Source organism: Uloborus diversus, chromosome 6 (assembly GCF_026930045.1).
Source record: "Uloborus diversus isolate 005 chromosome 6, Udiv.v.3.1, whole genome shotgun sequence".
Lineage (NCBI taxonomy): Eukaryota > Metazoa > Arthropoda > Arachnida > Araneae > Uloboridae > Uloborus > Uloborus diversus.
The window spans coordinates 119,257,570-119,276,042 of NC_072736.1; positions in this window are offsets into that span (position 1 = coordinate 119,257,570).

Consider the following 18,473-nt stretch of genomic DNA (forward strand, 5'->3'; position numbering starts at 1 on the left):
TTTTCTTGCGTGCTGAGAAATACGTTCGGAATCAATGTTACAAAAGCTTTGAGGCTACTAGAGATACCCTACGGAGATTTTTAGAGGGCGGAAATGGTTAAGAGGAATATGTATTGGAAAGGAGATCTCTTAATACTCTAATGGAAACTTTTGGGGAATGTTTTTTTTTTTATAATATAGCTTGAGTTCTTGAGTATTAAATGTCCTCATTCACAGGGGTACCCACCTAGGGGGAGGATCATGGCATTTTTAGGGAGGTTCTTTTAGGGGTATTTTTTTCATTCGGGAGGGACTCTTGCTCGGGTGTTTTTTGCGACATTGAGAAGAGATGCGCCCTTGTCCATCGGGGATGAGCACCCCTGTCATTCAAATGAAGCTTTTCAGGGACTACTCTCCTTAATTTGATGCGTCGCTTGAACAGGACCGTTGACGTTATTTAGGTTTAATTAGGTTTTTAAGGGGGTAGTTTTAAGTGATATGTTTATCCTCATTTTAGAGGGACTCTCTTTATGGGGGGGGGGGGTACTCCGGTCATAGCCGCCCATATGGGTGGCAAGTGAGGGCTCAAGCTCTCCCCCCTTAGAACTCACCGAGGCGTCCCCCTAAGGGCAAGGGCGCACCCCTCTCAATATTGAGCTCCTCCCCCCAAATGAGAAAAATACCCCTCCCTATAAATATTTTAATGGCGCAGTATGCGCCATGACCCCCCCCCCCACCCCCCACCCTATCCCAGGTGGGCACCCTCGGAAATCAGAGCTTTCTTGATTTTAGTACTTTTTCTTTTCAAAAATGTATTAACATTTCTCTAGCTACTAATGAATAAGTTATCAAAAATGTCAAATTTTAATAACTCTAATCAGTACAGAAATCGGTTTCCACGGGGAAAATATATCCTGCTACACCATGGGGAAAATATCTGGTCTCCCTCTTCTCAAAATGTTGCATATGGGCGCCCATTTTCCGGGATCAATATGATATATCAAGGGGTTAAATGGAGTTAGGACACCGCTCATGAGAAAGATTTAGGCACTCTTTTGATACTATTAAACTGTTTCTGCATTCTAAGTTTGTCTCTTTTGGGGATCGGGAGGTGTCAACTGCCCCCCCCCCCCCCGTCATAAAAATTTTTTTGGACTAATGTCAACTACTATACTTTATCTTAATGAACATTGGCAAGGTCGAACGCTATTCCGAAACTGTTGATTTTTTTTGTTCAGCATCATTTTTAGTATTTCTTCAGGTTTTTAATCCGACACTGCCTCTGTTTCGGTTTCTGACTTTGTATGAATATCGCGCGTCAGCATTACGTTAACGTCATATGTTCCTAAGCATGAATCTTGCTTTGTAACCGTGTTTCTGATCTATACAAAGACAGCACGACAGCTTATTTGGACGATATAGTTATGAATTCCCTACTGTATATATGCACAATGGGAGAGGGGAGCATGAGTGTCCTCGGTTCCAGGGCTGGATTTACGTCACAAACATACTACTAAGGACCCTACAGATTTTGGGGCACAAAATTTATAGATCCGGTCCTGCTCAGTTTAAAGTAAAATAAAAAACAGAGCCCCTTCAAGAAAAAAATTGGGCCTACCAATACAGGGCCGCCAGAGCTTGAGTTTTCCTTCAAGATCTTATAGTTTTTTCAATCGGAGGCTACCCTCCTTTAAGACCAAACTGTCCAAATAACGGGCCTGACCTCCCCCCCCCTCCCCACGACTATATGGTCTATTGTGGCAATTGTCCCTGATAAAAAAAAAAGTACTTTGTGCTTAATAACTAATACGAATGCGACGACCAGCCAGCCAGGGGGCGGATACAGAAAAATCATTTGGAGAGGGTACGGAAAATTGAATAGCCCCCCCCCCCCCCGCGTCACCTTCGATGTTTTATAACAAAGTTTTAATGACTTTATTTTTAAAAGTGCATGTTTTTTATTTCTCCTTTCGATCGAGGAATTTACTTCGAAGTACATTAATATTATGCACTAATATACTTTTAATGTAGCCCGAAAACATCTTTAACGTTTCAAGCCATTTAAATACTAAACCCAATATAATGTCACCGAGATGCTAGACAATGAGCAGTTTTACTCAGGAACATTGCCGTTAAGATTATAACACAAGAGCAAAGCTATTAAATAAACCCATACTTCACTTGAGTTTTTTAAATTAATTTATAAAGAAAATCATAACATATAAGTTTTACTGAAGAATTCAGAAACTATATTTGTGTGAATTTCAAAACAATTGCTGATTTGTTCTTGAAACCATGATACAGTTGAGATAACGTATTGATACTACATGCCGTTTCCATTAAAAATCATGGTTTTTCCCAAGAAACTACCATATGATTTCTTTCATTTTGCATTTTTCATGAGCTGAAAAAAAAAAAACGCAAATAGGTTCTTCGATCAAAATGACTCTTTTAGGAGCACCTACAAATTTAAAAAAAAAAAAAATTAAAATTAAAAAAATATCAAAATAATTATTGATTCCATCAAAGAAGAATTAGTGGACGAATCGCGATAATACGGTCCCTTGAATTCGAAACTAGTGAGTTAAATGTATTCTGCAACTCTGAGCCTCTGACTCCAGTAATACTTCCTTAGCAAGCAAATATGCTGTGTGTGTTTTATGTTCTTTTTAATTAACTACGTAAAAAATGCAAAAGAAAAGTCAAGTAATAACTAAAATAGTGAAATTAATTTATCCTTTGGGAAAGGGGGGGGGGGGCGCAACTTCCAGCCAGTCTAGCATAGATTAGGGTTGGTGACAAAACACCTCCTGAAACGGTGGTCCAAAAAAAAAAAAAAAAAAAAAAAAAAAAAAAAAAAAACTCAAAACCATTTATTCCTAGAAAGGAAAAAAAGTGCGATTTTTCCGTTCATGTCATAGTTAGGAACATTACAGAAGTGGGAAAAGCAGATTCTGAAGGTCGAATTTGGAGTTTAGGTTAGAGTAGGGGGGAAAAAAAGCGCCAAGAATAATCTTTTCACGGGTTGATCGGCAAAATAAATTTAAGTGATCGATATGCTAATTAATGAACGTATCTCAACTCCACATCAAGGAAAATTGATATTCCGTTGAGATTCTTGAGTCATTAAATACAAAATTAATCAAAAAAATTTTTTTTTTTTTCTTCTTCCCATAATAGGAGAAAACAAATATTAAATATGTATACTCAAACCCCAAATAATGAGGGAATTAATAAAATATTTATAAACGAATAAAAATTTTGTTTTAAATATTTATTTAGCGAGACTAATTTTTGTCGTCATGGTTACAAATCGTTTTCATTCAAGGCTTACCTCAAATAGTTTTTGCATAAAGTTTTTTTTTTTTTTTTTTTTTTTTTTTTTTGTGTGTAAAATCAAGTATTTTCAGGAAAAACATCTAAAAATACTTAATTCTGGTAAAGATAAAGGTATAACATTATACGTTGTAAGTTTAATCTTTATGAAAAGTGCACGAGTGCAATTTGGTCATTCTTTATTACCTCATCCTAATTACTAGTTTTTTTTTAAGAATATGCCTCCTTTTACCTAACCTAGAAAATCATTGGTCATGATATGATGAGTGTGAATTTGTCCTTTACTTCCATTCTATACATAGAAACTCAACAAGTAGGGTCCTATCGCAATTTGTGATTTTGAAAAACATAATTTGAATTCAAGACGTCAAAATTCAAATGAATGCCAGGGCCTTTTTTTTTTTTCTTTTTTTCAAGCTACAACAATTTATGCGTTTTCAAGTAAAATTGTGAAATTAAAGTTTGTGTGTGGTCTTTGTATTACTGTGGGGTCTTTTGACCAGAATGGGCTATGCTGCAAATGCTTGAAAAAAATGACAATCTTGAAAAAGAGAGGAAAGAAACTTTTGAGCAACCAAACTTCAAATGATTAAAATGTTTTTTTTTTCCCACCACACTTCTAAGATTTATATGAAATGGCTAGATGTAGCTGTTAAAAAATATAGTAGCTAATTTGAGAGGTTGCAGAAAATTTTTTTAACAATCTGGTAGAAAACATAAAATATACAGACACATAGATTTGATACAAGAACTTTATTTATAGCTTCCAAAATATATGCATAGTAGGTACCAATTCAAATGATCAAATCTTTATTTCTTTATGAATGAAACAGAAATATATCAGTTTAACAAATTAGATTTGATCAAAAGATCCTAATTCAAGAGAAATGGAGCAAGCCTCCAAACAATATGGCAAAAACCTTTTAAAAATTAACCAATTCCTCTTAAATGAATTGTTATGAGGCATGTTATGTCTTCAGATACTTCCACCCTTTTTTGATGACAAGCAGACAAATTACACAAAATAATTTCAATATTTTGCCCCAATGTCTCGTTAGTTCTACCATTATCCTGCTTCACACTGTTCCTTCAATGTTCGACGTAGGATGCCTTTAAAGATGTCTTAACAAGCTTCTAGGCAAATATCTAGAAAAAGGAGGATCCAAGCTTTAAATCTCCAAGAATATGCTCCTACAGTCTTCCATTGAGCTTAAAAATTTACTTTCTTTTCATTTGAACTATTTTACAAAAATTATGGGTGCTATTAACAAAGATGGGGTAAGAGATATCAAGACATGAAAGAAACAGGTGATCTAAAGAAGCTCCAAACATCTCTATATGGAGTAAAACTGCGTAACACTTTTTCATCAGGGGAGTGTAAAGAGGTGTCAGAAGGTATAAAAAATTATTTAACAAATACACGGTAAAAAATTATTTAGGTTAGCTATGCCAATCACTAAATTCGAGAGATCAATGAGCCTGAGCTGTTATCTTTTGCTAACAGCACAGTTAGCTTTTGCTCCTCAGATGTGTAGACAAAATACTACATAGTACAGTTAACTCTCAATCACTGTACTCAAAGTCCTGAAAAAAAACGGCTGTAACCTTTGAGTTACGGGAAGCAACCACAGCCTTCTCAAGAGTTAGGGACCCAGTGAAATCTATGAGATAAAAAAAAATATTAGAATTAGAGTCAACTGCATAACACAAATCAATGAATAATAAAGTTAGAACATAAGAAAAAATTCATGTACACTTGTTATTTGATGATTTTAAAGTTGAATAATTTCCTCCTTGATTACTTATTACAGATTAAAACTCCTGAAATATCACATATTCATACTTTTGTTGAATCAGTTATTACTCTTCAGGCTCAGACTAAATTGAATAGCATAAGCAGAGGAAATGACAGCAAATGAAGCCAAATCTCTCTACTATGTGCCATTTAGTCAGGAATTTTCAGTTTTTGCATCTGCACATGCGAAATACTTCTTGGACTGAAGGGGAAAAAACAACTTAATTTAAAACTTAAATGCACAAATATTGCCATGCATCATAATCATACTGGAATAATACAAAATGCATTGTTTTTTCTCCTTTTTCAGACATCAAATTGCAGTTGGTTCTCTGTTTAACGACATTCTATTGAATGACTTTTCATAGTACCAGATACTCCACTGCAGTTTTAGAAGTATTCTATTTAAGTACGATTTTTTGCGGTCCCCTGAAAGTCGTTAGATAGAGTCAACTGTATTATATTTCTCATCTATTTCTAATTAAATCATTTATTTAATAGTTTTAATAGGTTAACAAGCTGTTTTTAATAGCTTACTCTGCTTAACTTTTTTTGAACACAAATCAATAAACAATCACAAGTTAGAACACATGGGAAAAAGTTCATGTAGACTTGTGTCATTTATCAACTTTTAAAAATACTACTAAGATAAGTAAAAATACTACTTTATCTACTTTAAAAATACTACATACAACTAAAGTTGTATGATTTTCTACTTGATTACCTCTTACAGATGAAAACCCTTGAAACATCGTACAGATCCATACTTCTGTTGATTCAGTTGTTACTCTTCAGGCTCAGGCTTGAGGCTATGGATCTGTACGATGTTTCAAAACCCTTGAAACATCGTACAGATCCATACTTCTGTTGATTCAGTTGTTACTCTTCAGGCTCAGGCTAAACTGAAAAGTACAAGCAGAGGAAATGACTGACAGTAAATGAAGCCAAATCTCTCTACCATGTACCATTCAGTAAGGAATTCAGTTTCTGAAGCTGCACGCCCAAAATACTTCTTTAACTGTGGGGGGAAAAAACAATGTAATTTCAATCTTAAATGCAACAATATTACAATGCATCACAATGGAATAGTAAGCAATGCATGAGTTTTCACTGTTTTCATAAATAAATTGTTATATTTCTGTTGTCTATTACACCAGGTTTCTACTTACTCAGATGAACAATATAGAATAGCATTCAAAAGGAGAACAATTATAATAAATTAATATGAATTTCTGCCTTCTGTGCATAGAAAAAAAATCAAGAATAACAAATATCAAGCGGGGAAATGCTTTGCACACAATGCATTTTAACCTGGAGTGCTCACAGACATATAAGATAAACACACCACTTGTGATCAGTGCTTCAGTAGTGGCCACTTCAAGGTTAATACTTGAGAAAATAGGATTCCAGGTCTCCCAATGGATTCAAAAGTGCATCAAACATCATTTACACCTCAATAGCGAAATATTAAATACATTGTAACATTTTACCCGCATCAAATCATATTATTGACATGCAAGGTCGAGCGAAACAATTTTGTAATAGATTAACTAGGTGCACCAATTTTTAAATAAATATTTGATTCTTTAAGAATTGAAGTTTTCAATACTGTTTTTTTGGGCACTTATCTAGTTCTTTTGTGAAACATCAATTAAACTTAATTATTAAAATTTGACCTTACCAATTATCCTTGGGTACTTTTCGTTCGTTCATGCGCGTCAAACCATTGCAGTCGCCTAACGTCATAGTTGCCATAAACTCCAGGTCAAAATCACTAACGATTTAGCTGTTATTTACATCCACTCGACAAGATGCTGTCCATCTTTAGATAAAAGTAGCCTCACAAAAACTGGACCAGTAATGCATTGCCATGAAAAGAAAAAAGCCAGGAATATAATACAAACATTACAGTGCAACAAGAATAACACACAGTAAAAGAGCTATAAAAACACTATTGAAAAGATATTACATGAAGCAATTTGGCATTAAGTATAAAATAATTAGGTACCCATTGCTATTTTAATTGCCTGTTGAGCTGTAGGAGCTCTTAGTATAAAAAATGGCAGTTAATGCAATAAATGTATTATCAAACAGAAAGCTGCATTTATGTTGATTAAAAATACACCAAATCGAGGTCCCCAAAACACCAGATATCTTGTTTGGTGACTAAATACGGTTCATAAAACCAATCATCAGCAAACTTAGGGTCATTAATGAATTGCGACCCATTTTGAGCAGTGTATTTATTTATAACCTTATAAAACAGCTAATACATGCAAGGTAGTATTATTTTTTAAAGAGGAAGCAACTTGTAAGAAAATTAGATTATATTTCTTATAGTTCGGTGTACTGGTCAACATACAAAACTTATACTCACTTATAGATTTCCTTTCATTTTTGTTTTCTTTCCTTTTTTTGGCACTCTCGCCCGCCAAAAACATTGGTGTATTTTAATTTGTAATACACCAATTCGACAGTTCCATGTTTTTAACGTGTCGAATATGAACATCACTCGTCAATTTAGCAGTATCTTGCACATCAAAATGCACAAAATTCTCTTCTTCCGTAATTTGTCTTGTAAGCTTTCAAATGAGGAAAACTTCGCCCCTACTTCAAAAGTCATTCCTCCATAATTACAATAATTAGATCATTAAAATACTATCCATATAGGAAAGTATGCTGAGCAAACACGAGGCGCAGTTGTTGCTCGCTGGAAAAAACAACGCGAACGTGATCGCCAAATATCGAGGACGTCTGAAACCACGCCAAGTTACTACAAAGGTTGCTAGAAAAATCGAGGAGTAGCAGACACTTCCCTGAGATGAACCTTTCAACAGTATGGCAACGGTTCATTTTTCGTCTGCATCTGAAATCTGAAGCGAGCGCAGCCCGCAGCGGGGCGGATATTTTGAATTTGATTCGGTACTTGACCGCTTTCGTAGGAAACGTTGAGGATAGCATTTTATTTAGCTTCTTCACTGAACTTCTTAGTCATGATGAACACACGTAGGCACTACACAGATTTACCATTGTGTGAAACGATCGTTACGATATGCTGAGAGTGATGCACAAATAGAAACTGCGACTTCTCGTCTATTTTGTGATCAGGATCCAAAGCCAGCAAAATACCGATTAAAAAGCAGTTATTTCGAACCGATGAATGGCTCATCATTCTTTAAAAGTTTCTAAGTTGAAACCGAAAAAAAAAGGGTAATGGTTTCATTTCTAATTGCATCATATCTCCTTCTAATTGCTTCATTTCTCCTTATTTTTCCACCCCGTTTTCTATTAAAATTATTTTCAGGGTATCCGCACACCTGGAAAGTCAGAGAAAATTATGATGATCAAGATTTGCCACAGAAAGTCATGATCTTCAGCAAAGAATACTCAAGTCATAGAACACCTCAAACCACATGTGTCGCTCTTTACTTAAATTCTACTTTCTACTAGTGGGAGAGGGGATTTTCAATTCGTTCCAAATGGAACTTGTAACACGTTTTTAATCAGATTCTTTTCCATAAACGACTTGAATCTTTGTGAATCAAATAAGTTTGGAAAGCAATTTTTTGGAAGGAGGGGGGGGGGGGGGGGGGGGGGAGAATCCACGAATGGCAGCAAGCTGGGAGCCGAGCCCCCTAGTAAATATATAGGCAAAATAAGGTCAGCATGAATTGTCTTAACTATGATATTGCTGGTACTTAACTTTGAAAGAATATTGTGCATAAAAACAGGGCCGCATTTAGGGGAGGGCAGGCGGGGCTACGGCCCCGGGGCCCCCACAATAAAATTCAGGTCATCCTTACAACTTCTCGCTTCTTGAGCTCAAAAATTTAGAAATGATTTGAATGGAAATTTTTTAAATCGAAAATATCGGATATATACATATATATCAAAATATTCGGATATATATAAAAGTATCGGATATTTTTGAAAATATGATGATCTTTTCGAACCCTGATTAGGGGCCTCCACTCCTTCGTTGCCCCGGGGCCTTCACACTTCCAAATCTGGCCCTGCATAAAAATGTGAACATAGTATTCCCAGTAATGTATATTTATTTGTCACACAAATGGTAATTTTTGATTCTGCTGAACTTGATTACAAAAGAGGATATTTTTAAAGAACTTTTAAATTTTAGAAGACTGAATGAAATTAGATATTTTTTAATATTGCATTGCTCATTAAGAAGTTCTTCATGCTAAAAAACTTGATCTTCTAGTGTTGGCCCTGTAGTGCTCTAAGTCTTAATAAAATACAAGTTCTAGCCCCCATGATGTTCTAAATGCATAAGCTTTAGCTGTACCGAGCTTCTTCACTATTCAAATTTACACTGGAAAAAAAAACACGTGCTTTTTGAATAAACGTCACATCATCAGTCTATGAATAATTTTTTTTGGTCTTTATATTTTATTACTTAGAATTTTTTAAAGTTGAAATTATAAACAAAGCGTAATGTTCTCTCTAAAGAATTTTATTCTGAGAAGGGGAAAGGGGAGGGGTCCTTCCACAGGACACACTGAAAACATTGGTCTAAGTCAAAGGATTACCGTACTTAGCAAACAATGTTAGAAGTTTTCGTTACTTGACGCAATTCTGCTTAGTTTCTTATGAGTAATTTATCTTGGGTCTTTTTAAAGTCTTAGGTCTTGAATTGATTTTGTTTTCAGATGCTGTGAAGTTCAGGAAGTTTCATTATTTCACATTAATTGTTCATTGCAAATGAAAATAATTTTGTTGAAAAAAAAAAGTGTGTGCAATTATTTGTGTGTATTTCTATATCAGAATATTTGGAAATTGTTCAACAGATAAAATGTTTTTATCCACATCTACATTCAATGGCTAAAAAAATTAAAATAGGTAAGGAAAACAAACAATATATAATTCAGACTTAATTTATTCTTTACACATAAAACACATACATGGTATAATTTCAGTGTCTGGCAACAGATTAAAGACAGCAGTAAAAAACAGACTGCCTAAAAAGAGCTAGAAACACCTGTTCATGAAATTTCGGCTCACTTGGAAACTAGCTCTCCTTTTCAAAGAATAAATGAAATAGGCGACAAGAAATCAGAGTAAAATTTTACTGACATTCATTTTGAACAAACATTCATTAGATGCAAACAGCAGTTGACAAAAAATAGTATTAGGGGAAACAACTTTTTTCAAACGTGGTGATCATAAAAACAAATCCTTTACAAAAACAGGTTGTAATTGGAAAAATAAAACTTATCCTACAAAAACATGATCACATATTTATAATTGTGAATATCTTTATCAAATTTAATTTTTCTTACTTTTGAGTTTTATAGAATTTATTGTAAAATACAGGATACAGTCGACTCTCGAAAATCCGAGGTAATTGAGCTCACTTCACCTTGGATTACATAAAACTCTGATTATCCATAAAAAATTTCCAGACATAAAATTTACTGTGTTCGGAAGACATGAGGATGAGCACCTTTTACTTTCTTGTATAAAGAAAAGGAACTATTGTCTTCACGAAAAATTTATCCCTCAAATTTCAACATGAATTTCCTTTTAATTGCGTCAAAACGATTTTTAACTTAATTTTTTATTGATATCCGTACATATTTATGTGTGCGAGGCAACCAAAACATGCATTTCGACCAGTTTTATCCTCACGATCAATATGAGTCCATGCATACGTATGCATCTGGTACTACATAAAAACGGTTAGTTACAGGAAGATTTCAATTTTTCCGTACTTGCAACTTATGTGGCATCGAGCTTGGTACCTCCTTTTTTTATTATAATTGGCTTCTCCAAAAGGGATGTTAACCTTTGTGGCAAATCAATGTTGATTTTACCGTGGGTACCCATATAGGAGGGGGGGAGGGTAAGTGGCGGTTCGAGCTCCACCCCCGTTAGAAATTAGAACTTCTTTGCTTGTAGTACAGTACAGAACCTTAAAACCGGGAAACCAGGAAACCGGCAACTTTTTCCCGCCATTTTTTTAAAATACGCCATTTTGGCGATTTTTAAAAAACAAAGCATTTTTTCTGAAATACCAAAAAAGAATATAAACGATTTCTTAATAAACATTATATTACTCACAGAAAACTTAGGAAAATGTTTACAAACACTAACTTCAAATGGTTATACTTTATGCGTGGTAAAATTTTAAAAAAATTTTCTTGAACTAAAAAGTACATTCGTAAGTCTGAAATTTTCATGTTTTATTCTAACTGAAAGCTGAGGAAATGAATATTGTCGCTTTCTAATGAAGTGTTTTATTTGAATGGCTTCGAATTAAAGGCATTTGTCGTAAGTGACGTTGTAAAAGTGTGGGAAACGCCGAAAACCAGATTTGCGAATATTCTGGATACTTAGTTGATCGTGAAATCTAGAAATCCATTAGACGCAAGGCTAATAAGGATGCAAAAACTCATAAATCAAATTTCTGTTGATATTAACAAAATGGCGAAAGCATTAGTTATCAATAACTACCGTAATCGCAAACACAAAACCTTTATAAAATTTTTTTAAAAAAAACGCGATCACGAAAGCGAATTCTTTTATGCATTGTAGTAGAATAATCGCACATTTAGGTTCAAAACCTTATTTTTTGCCGTACCCTTCATTTTCTTTCGTTTTAAAACATCGAAAAGTGGTGGATTTTTTTCTTCTTTTCCAAACAGAATGTGAGGGTCTTAGGTATTACGAATAACTTCAGTTTTTTAGTGTTTAAATTATTCTCTCACTATATTAGTTCTTAATATTTTGATATTCATAAGCATTTCTGAACTGTTTTCTTCTTATTTTAATATGCATAACTATTTATTATAGTAATTTAAGTTTTACAAACAATCGGCCAATTGCGCTTTTTAGTGATCCAGAAAACAAGGAAATTCAGATTATCCGGGATAGCGATGGTCCCGAACTTCCTGGATAATTGGTTCTCCACTGTACTTTTTACTTTGCATAAATGTAAAAACATTTTTTTTCCAGCCATTAATGAACAAGTTTTTTAAAATGTGAAATTTTAATTACTCTAATCTGTCCTGAAATCGGTTTCCATGGGGAAAATATCTGAGCTCCCCCCCCCCTTACAGTTTTGCATATGGGCGCCCTTGGATTTTACGTATCAAGTTATTACCTCCAAGGTATCTCTTAATCCGTATCTTGTAGTCGATGGCTATTTCGTGTCACTTAAAAAGTGTTGTAGCAACCAACATCTCAATGCATTTTCATTTATAGATTTTAATAAAAATCAAATTTTAGCTACCAAAAAATATAACTTAAAATATAAATGAAGCACCTCAGATTAAGCGGAACTTTCGAGAGACTACTGTAGTCATTTTTGCCCCTATTTTAGCTTAAATTGTCACAACAGTAGAATTTACTTTAAAATAGTAGCTTTAGTCACTTTTTAAGTCGCCAGTGGCAGCCTTGGGTGTACTACATAAATCACAGAACATCTTTAAAATGAATTATAATTTAAGTATAGTTGAACTCTAAGTACATTTTGTTGATTAAATTTCGTTTGCTATCTAATTACATTGAAAATTTCACTTTTAATACATACATTAAACCGAGTCTCGGGTAAGACAAACAAAAATTTCTGACCTCTTTACTCAACATGTTTGTGGCTGAATACTATAATTTTCTTTTTTAGAAATTATTCATCATTTTTTAGGTAGTAGAAGTTCCATTGTGTATACAGAAGAAAATATTAAATATTTTGCTTGCAGAAAAATCACATTTACTCAGAGATAAAACTGTTCGTCTTCCATCGTGGATTACCACCTATCTCTGCGCTCGTCGATCATTATTTTCCTCTTTCAATATACAGTCAAACCTCGTTATCGCGACACCTGGATTTCACGACACTCCGGATGTCACGTCACTTTTTCAAAGTTCCGAACTTATGCCACATAATTTCAATGCTAAGTGGCTCCGGATTTTACGACAGTTTTTTTTGGGGAAACTCCGGTTACGACGACGCTTCGAGCTGCGTAGACCGGATCAAATATTTCTTTGCAATTGAAAAATGTTCAGTAAAATAAGAAAGAGATCTGGAAATGGTTGTTGTAAGAACTTTGGACTCTGACGACTAGAGATTTGACCAGGCATGACACCTCGAGAATGGTGGAGGGCAAGTGAATAAGTTCTGAAAGGTACCAGTTTCAGACTTTGACAAGAGGGACAGTAGAAAGGAATTAAAAGCAGGTGGGTTGCAATACTGGACGAGGAAAACAGCAAGAGAAGAGAAAGACCATAGCTACGTTAAGCTGTAGGTGGGCACAACAAGCTTCTCCCATGAGAGAAAAAAAGATAAAGGACTCCTCATTAGATTGAAAAGGGAAACACAAATATTATTTAAAGTGGATAAAAGGATTATGAAGGGAAATGTGAGGCTTAGCCGTCAAAATCTAATCAAATTGCGGACAAAGTGAAAAGAGTTTTAAATTGGTCTCTTTCTTGCTGGTAATTTCGTGGAAGAAGGAGTGTTACAAATGTTATTTAAAAATTTATCAAACATTTTATTGGAAAGTATTGTAGATCTGAAAAAAAAAGAAAAATATCAATACATGAAGGGTTTTTTTTTTTTTTGAATAATTTTTGTTATATTCATCAATATTTCAAATTTACATTTGTTAAATCTAATAAAAAACATAAACAGGATTAATTTTTTCATTAAATCTAATTTTATGGTTAACTAATGTTTAATTATGAATTTTTTAAACTAGTCCGGTTATGACGTCGCTCCGGCTATGACGACACTTTTTTGACAGTCCCAAAGGTGTCGTGATAACGAGGTTCGACTGTATTCCAAAAGCATTCATTTATAATAAATAAGTGATTTTTTTCTGAATGTGCTAACAGTTAGATTACAATGTGTTTATTAGTAGTAATGCTTTATAAATATTGGTAAGCATTTCTTTGTTTTTTCACAGTATCACTCATTAACGGTTTTTACGAATAACGGCTAATACATGGATTTTTTACACTTCAAATTAACAAAGTTCACCTGTATTTAAATCATCAAATTATAAAGGGAAAAATATCATTCTGCATTCTAGTTAACAGTGCTGGTGAAAAACAATTACTAATTTTTTTTCATTATCAAGTTTACTCTCTTAGACGGCTAGAAAATGCGATTAATTTCGGAATCCGTAATTAATGTTGTAGCTTTCATCATAAATGTCTTTTTAAACATATTGTTTAAACGAAGTTTTTAACAAGATTTTTGGTTTAATTTAAAAACATTGAAAGCAAAACATCAATGTAAGAAAATCATCGCACCAACACATCAATGAGTTAACAAAAACATCTACATTAAGTACACCATCCCTTGCAGGTGATAGGATTCAAATGATTCAAGAATAGGTAAGCTTGATTTTTTTTTTTTTTTTTGAGATTTTTTTTAATTGGAGGAATAATAATACAAATGATGATGGAAAATTACCCATGATGAAATATTAAAAACAAATAAATACGCATTTTTTAAGCTCATTTAATTCAACAACAAAAAAAATTTTTTAATTTTATTCTGATGCTCCACTAGCTTCTTGTAATTTCATCGTTTTTACTCGAGACTCACTTGCTGTGAGTTTATTACTTCAAGCATTCTTTGTTACCACAGTCTCCGGTTCCTATTCTTTTAGTGGTAATCCAGCTAAGTTGATGATTTTGCTAAAATTATTTTTGCCAATCATTTTTTTTTCTCTAATCATATTGTATACATTGGTGTGAAGCTGTGAAACTTTTTTCAGCTTCAGCCGCACTTACAGTAATGGTTTGAGGAAATCTCCGGCTTTCTGTATACCTTTAGGGATAAGATTTTTCAAACAATGTGTATGTTGTTATATTGTAACTTTAAAAAAATTAAGAAATATTATGCAGGGCTTTAATAATTTTGAATAAACAGTTTGCATTAACCTGTGCATCAAATGAATCCTCATCACTGATCCCTTGTCTACATATTTGACATTTAATTGACTAAAATGTTACAATTGTCACAGCAAAAGATAAAACAATGCATAAAAATAAAATTACTAACGACAAGATAGATTATTGGATACATTTGAACAAAATAGATGGCATTCTCATCTATTACAAACAATTCATAATATATTGGAAAATAAAGGAAGGAAAAGCTAAATACTAGCAAACCCTCATTAATCGGGACCTTATTCATTCAGACTGCTGTATTGCTTATCTGGACTGCCATTCAGATGCAAGTATTGTCCATTTTTCAGGAGAAGGCACTTTGCCACGCCTCCTCCAACGCAGAATTCCATTTTATGCGGGGGTTATCCATACGCAATCCACGCACTTCTAAAGGAGACAACCAGACAGCCTTAACTTGGGCATGCATTTTAACGTGCAAAAAAGTGTTAGTGTCCTTTACATCATTTGATTCACTTGTCTGTTCTCAATTTAGTTATTCTTACATTTTAAAAACTGCTGCTTTTACAACAAGATGTTATGATTTGAATAAACCTCCAGATCATCCAACCAAACCAAAAACAGCAAAATAGAATCATCAGATGCCATGTGACGAGGGAGTAGTCAAGTGCCTTCTTGTGAAAAATGGGTAATACTATATAAATAAAACAGTTCGTAAAATAATATATTTCGGAAATTCTTTTGTGCGATTTTGTATTTCATTCTTTTGAATTTGAAACACAATTTTTTATCATGTGCAGTAGTTTATGTACCATGGCTCAAATCATGGTTTATTTTGTTTAACCCATACTTTCATTAATTTGGACGACTTAGATTCCCTATTAGTCCCGATTAGTGAGGTTCTACTTTATTAAAACACACAAAATAAAAAACTATTTTATACAACACAAAATACACTTGAATAAGAGTCTTCTAATTTAATACAAACATTTAGTAAATCATTAAAAATGAGACAAAGAAATAGCATGTAGTTTAAATCGCCACCGTATGTCTTAACAAAAGTTCCCTACTTTAGGAAGGGGAAAAAAATACTTCAGCACTGAATTTAAGGGTATTGAAAACCCATCTTACTCCCTGACCTTTTCAAACAATACTTGGGACTATGATTGTAAGAAGGTAATCGGCATGGAGCACTTTTCTTTCGATGCCGATATTTTGCGGGGGAATTTTTTTAATGACCAGACAAGGACTCGAGAACACTTTGGAGCCCGACTTTGTCCCTGGTGGCATCTCTAGAATGCTATCAGAATGTAACAGTGAAGATTCCCATGAATATATCTCAACTCACACTTCAGAAGAATTCTACAGAGATTTTAACATTTTGCCATAAACACAATGAACTTTTTCCCTAAGGCATTACTAGTAGCTTCTAACTCAAAGGAGCTCTTTTTCTAGATTTCATTTCTCGATTTTTATGCCTTTCAATTTCATGTTTAAAGGGTCACTATACACCCACTTTCTTCCCTGACCTTTTCAAACAATACTTGGGCCAATGATTGTAAGAAGGTAATCGGCATGGAGCACTTTTCTTTCTATACCGATATTTTGCGGGGAATTTTTTATGACCAGACAAGGACTCGAGAACACTTTTTTGGAGCCCGACTCAGTCCTTGGTGGAATCTCTAAAATGCTATCAGAATGTAACAGTGAGAATTCCATAAAAAAGAGGGATGTTTTTTAAGTAAGGTCCGTTTTGAAATAAAAAAAGAACAGATAAAGCAAAGACATTTATTGCAAAAAAAAAATCTACCACCCTTACGCTACATTTCCACACTGCTCCCGTGATTTTCCAAGCATTTGTCATAGCGTGGTACAGGTTTTTGTATACCTATTCGTAGAAAATTGCTACCTGTGTAGTCAGCCATGGGGTAACATGTTCTCTGAGCTCATTATTGCTGTTGTGCCACAGACCACCTAGGAAAGACTTTAGATGCCGAAACAAATGAAAGTTGCTGCATGCAAGGTGGGGGCAGACCCAGAGGATGTTAAAAAACGTCCCAGCCAAAGCCCTGTAAGAGTTCTCATGGTCGTCTACACAGGCAGCAAATTTGTACGAATAGGTATACAAAAACCTGTACCACGCTATGACAAATGCTTGGAAAATCACTGGAGCAATGTCAAAATATAGCGTAAGGGTGGTAGATTTTTGTGCAATAAATGTCTTTGCTCTATCTATACTCGCTTATTTTTATTTCTAAACAGACCTTACTTTAAAAACAAGCCTTGTCTGTCTCAACTCACACTTCAGAAGGATTCTACAGAGATTTTAACATTTTGCCATAAATAAAATAAACCTTTTCCCTATGGCATTACTAGAAGCTTCAACTCAAAGGAGCTCTTTTTCTAGATTTCATTTCATTTCTTAATTTCATGCCTTTCAATTTCATGTTTAAAGGGTTACTATACACCCACTTTCTTCCCTGACCTTTTCAAACAATACTTGGGCCAATGATTGTAAGAAGGTAATCGGCATGGAGCACTTTTCTTTCAATACCGATATTTTGAGGGGAATTTTTTCATGACCAGACAAGGACTCGAGAACACTTTGGAGCCCGACTTTGTCCCTCTGGCATCCCTAGAATGCTATCAGAACGTAACAATGAGGATTCCCATATACACAAAATATTATCAAAATTATGGGACTTTCAAATATTTACATTTTTACAGATTTCTCAAGAAATAAGAGATCAATTGCTTTGTACTTTCTTTCACATGAAAAATATACTCCAGCTGTCATTTTCCAATAAAAATTAAATATACTATTTATTTAGGGGACCAGCAACAAATTGACAAAACAAAATTAGGTTTTTGATTATCCAGTGGCGTAACTACGTACCGCAAGACCCCGCAATGCAGGGGGGGGGGGACCAGAGTCAGAAGGAGCAGCCCGAAAATTTTTGAGCTTTATTTTCATTCAATTTTATAAAATTTTTCCATAAATCAAACTTAGTTTAAAATGCTAATTTTTTTCTGGAGCTCCCTAGAGCCCCTGAACATTTGAAAAAGGAAAACATTGGGGCCCTACGCAAAACACTTTTTTAGAGCCCTCTTGTAGATAAACATTACAATTTTTTCCAATTGCTAAAACAGTTTCAACCATTTGCGGCCCCAAAATAGTAGGGGCTTTGCCACGGCCTCAGTAAACAAGCCCTGAGTAGCGAGAAGAGGGCCCATGGCCCAACTTCCATGCGTGAAAACCAAACTTGGCTCTTGGCTTGGTAATACTGCCTTCCCTATGCCACCTGCTATGGAGAGAAGGGGAAAATCCTTGATAGAAAAGAAAAAAGTCCTGATCGTGCCAGAGCTCGGAAAAAGAGAATCAAGAAGTTTTTGGGTTAGACCTGGATTGTGGGACGGCGGGGGCAGAGTCGGAAGGGGCCCGAAAGTTTTTGAGCTTTGCTTTCAATTTTATGAAATTTCTCCGTAA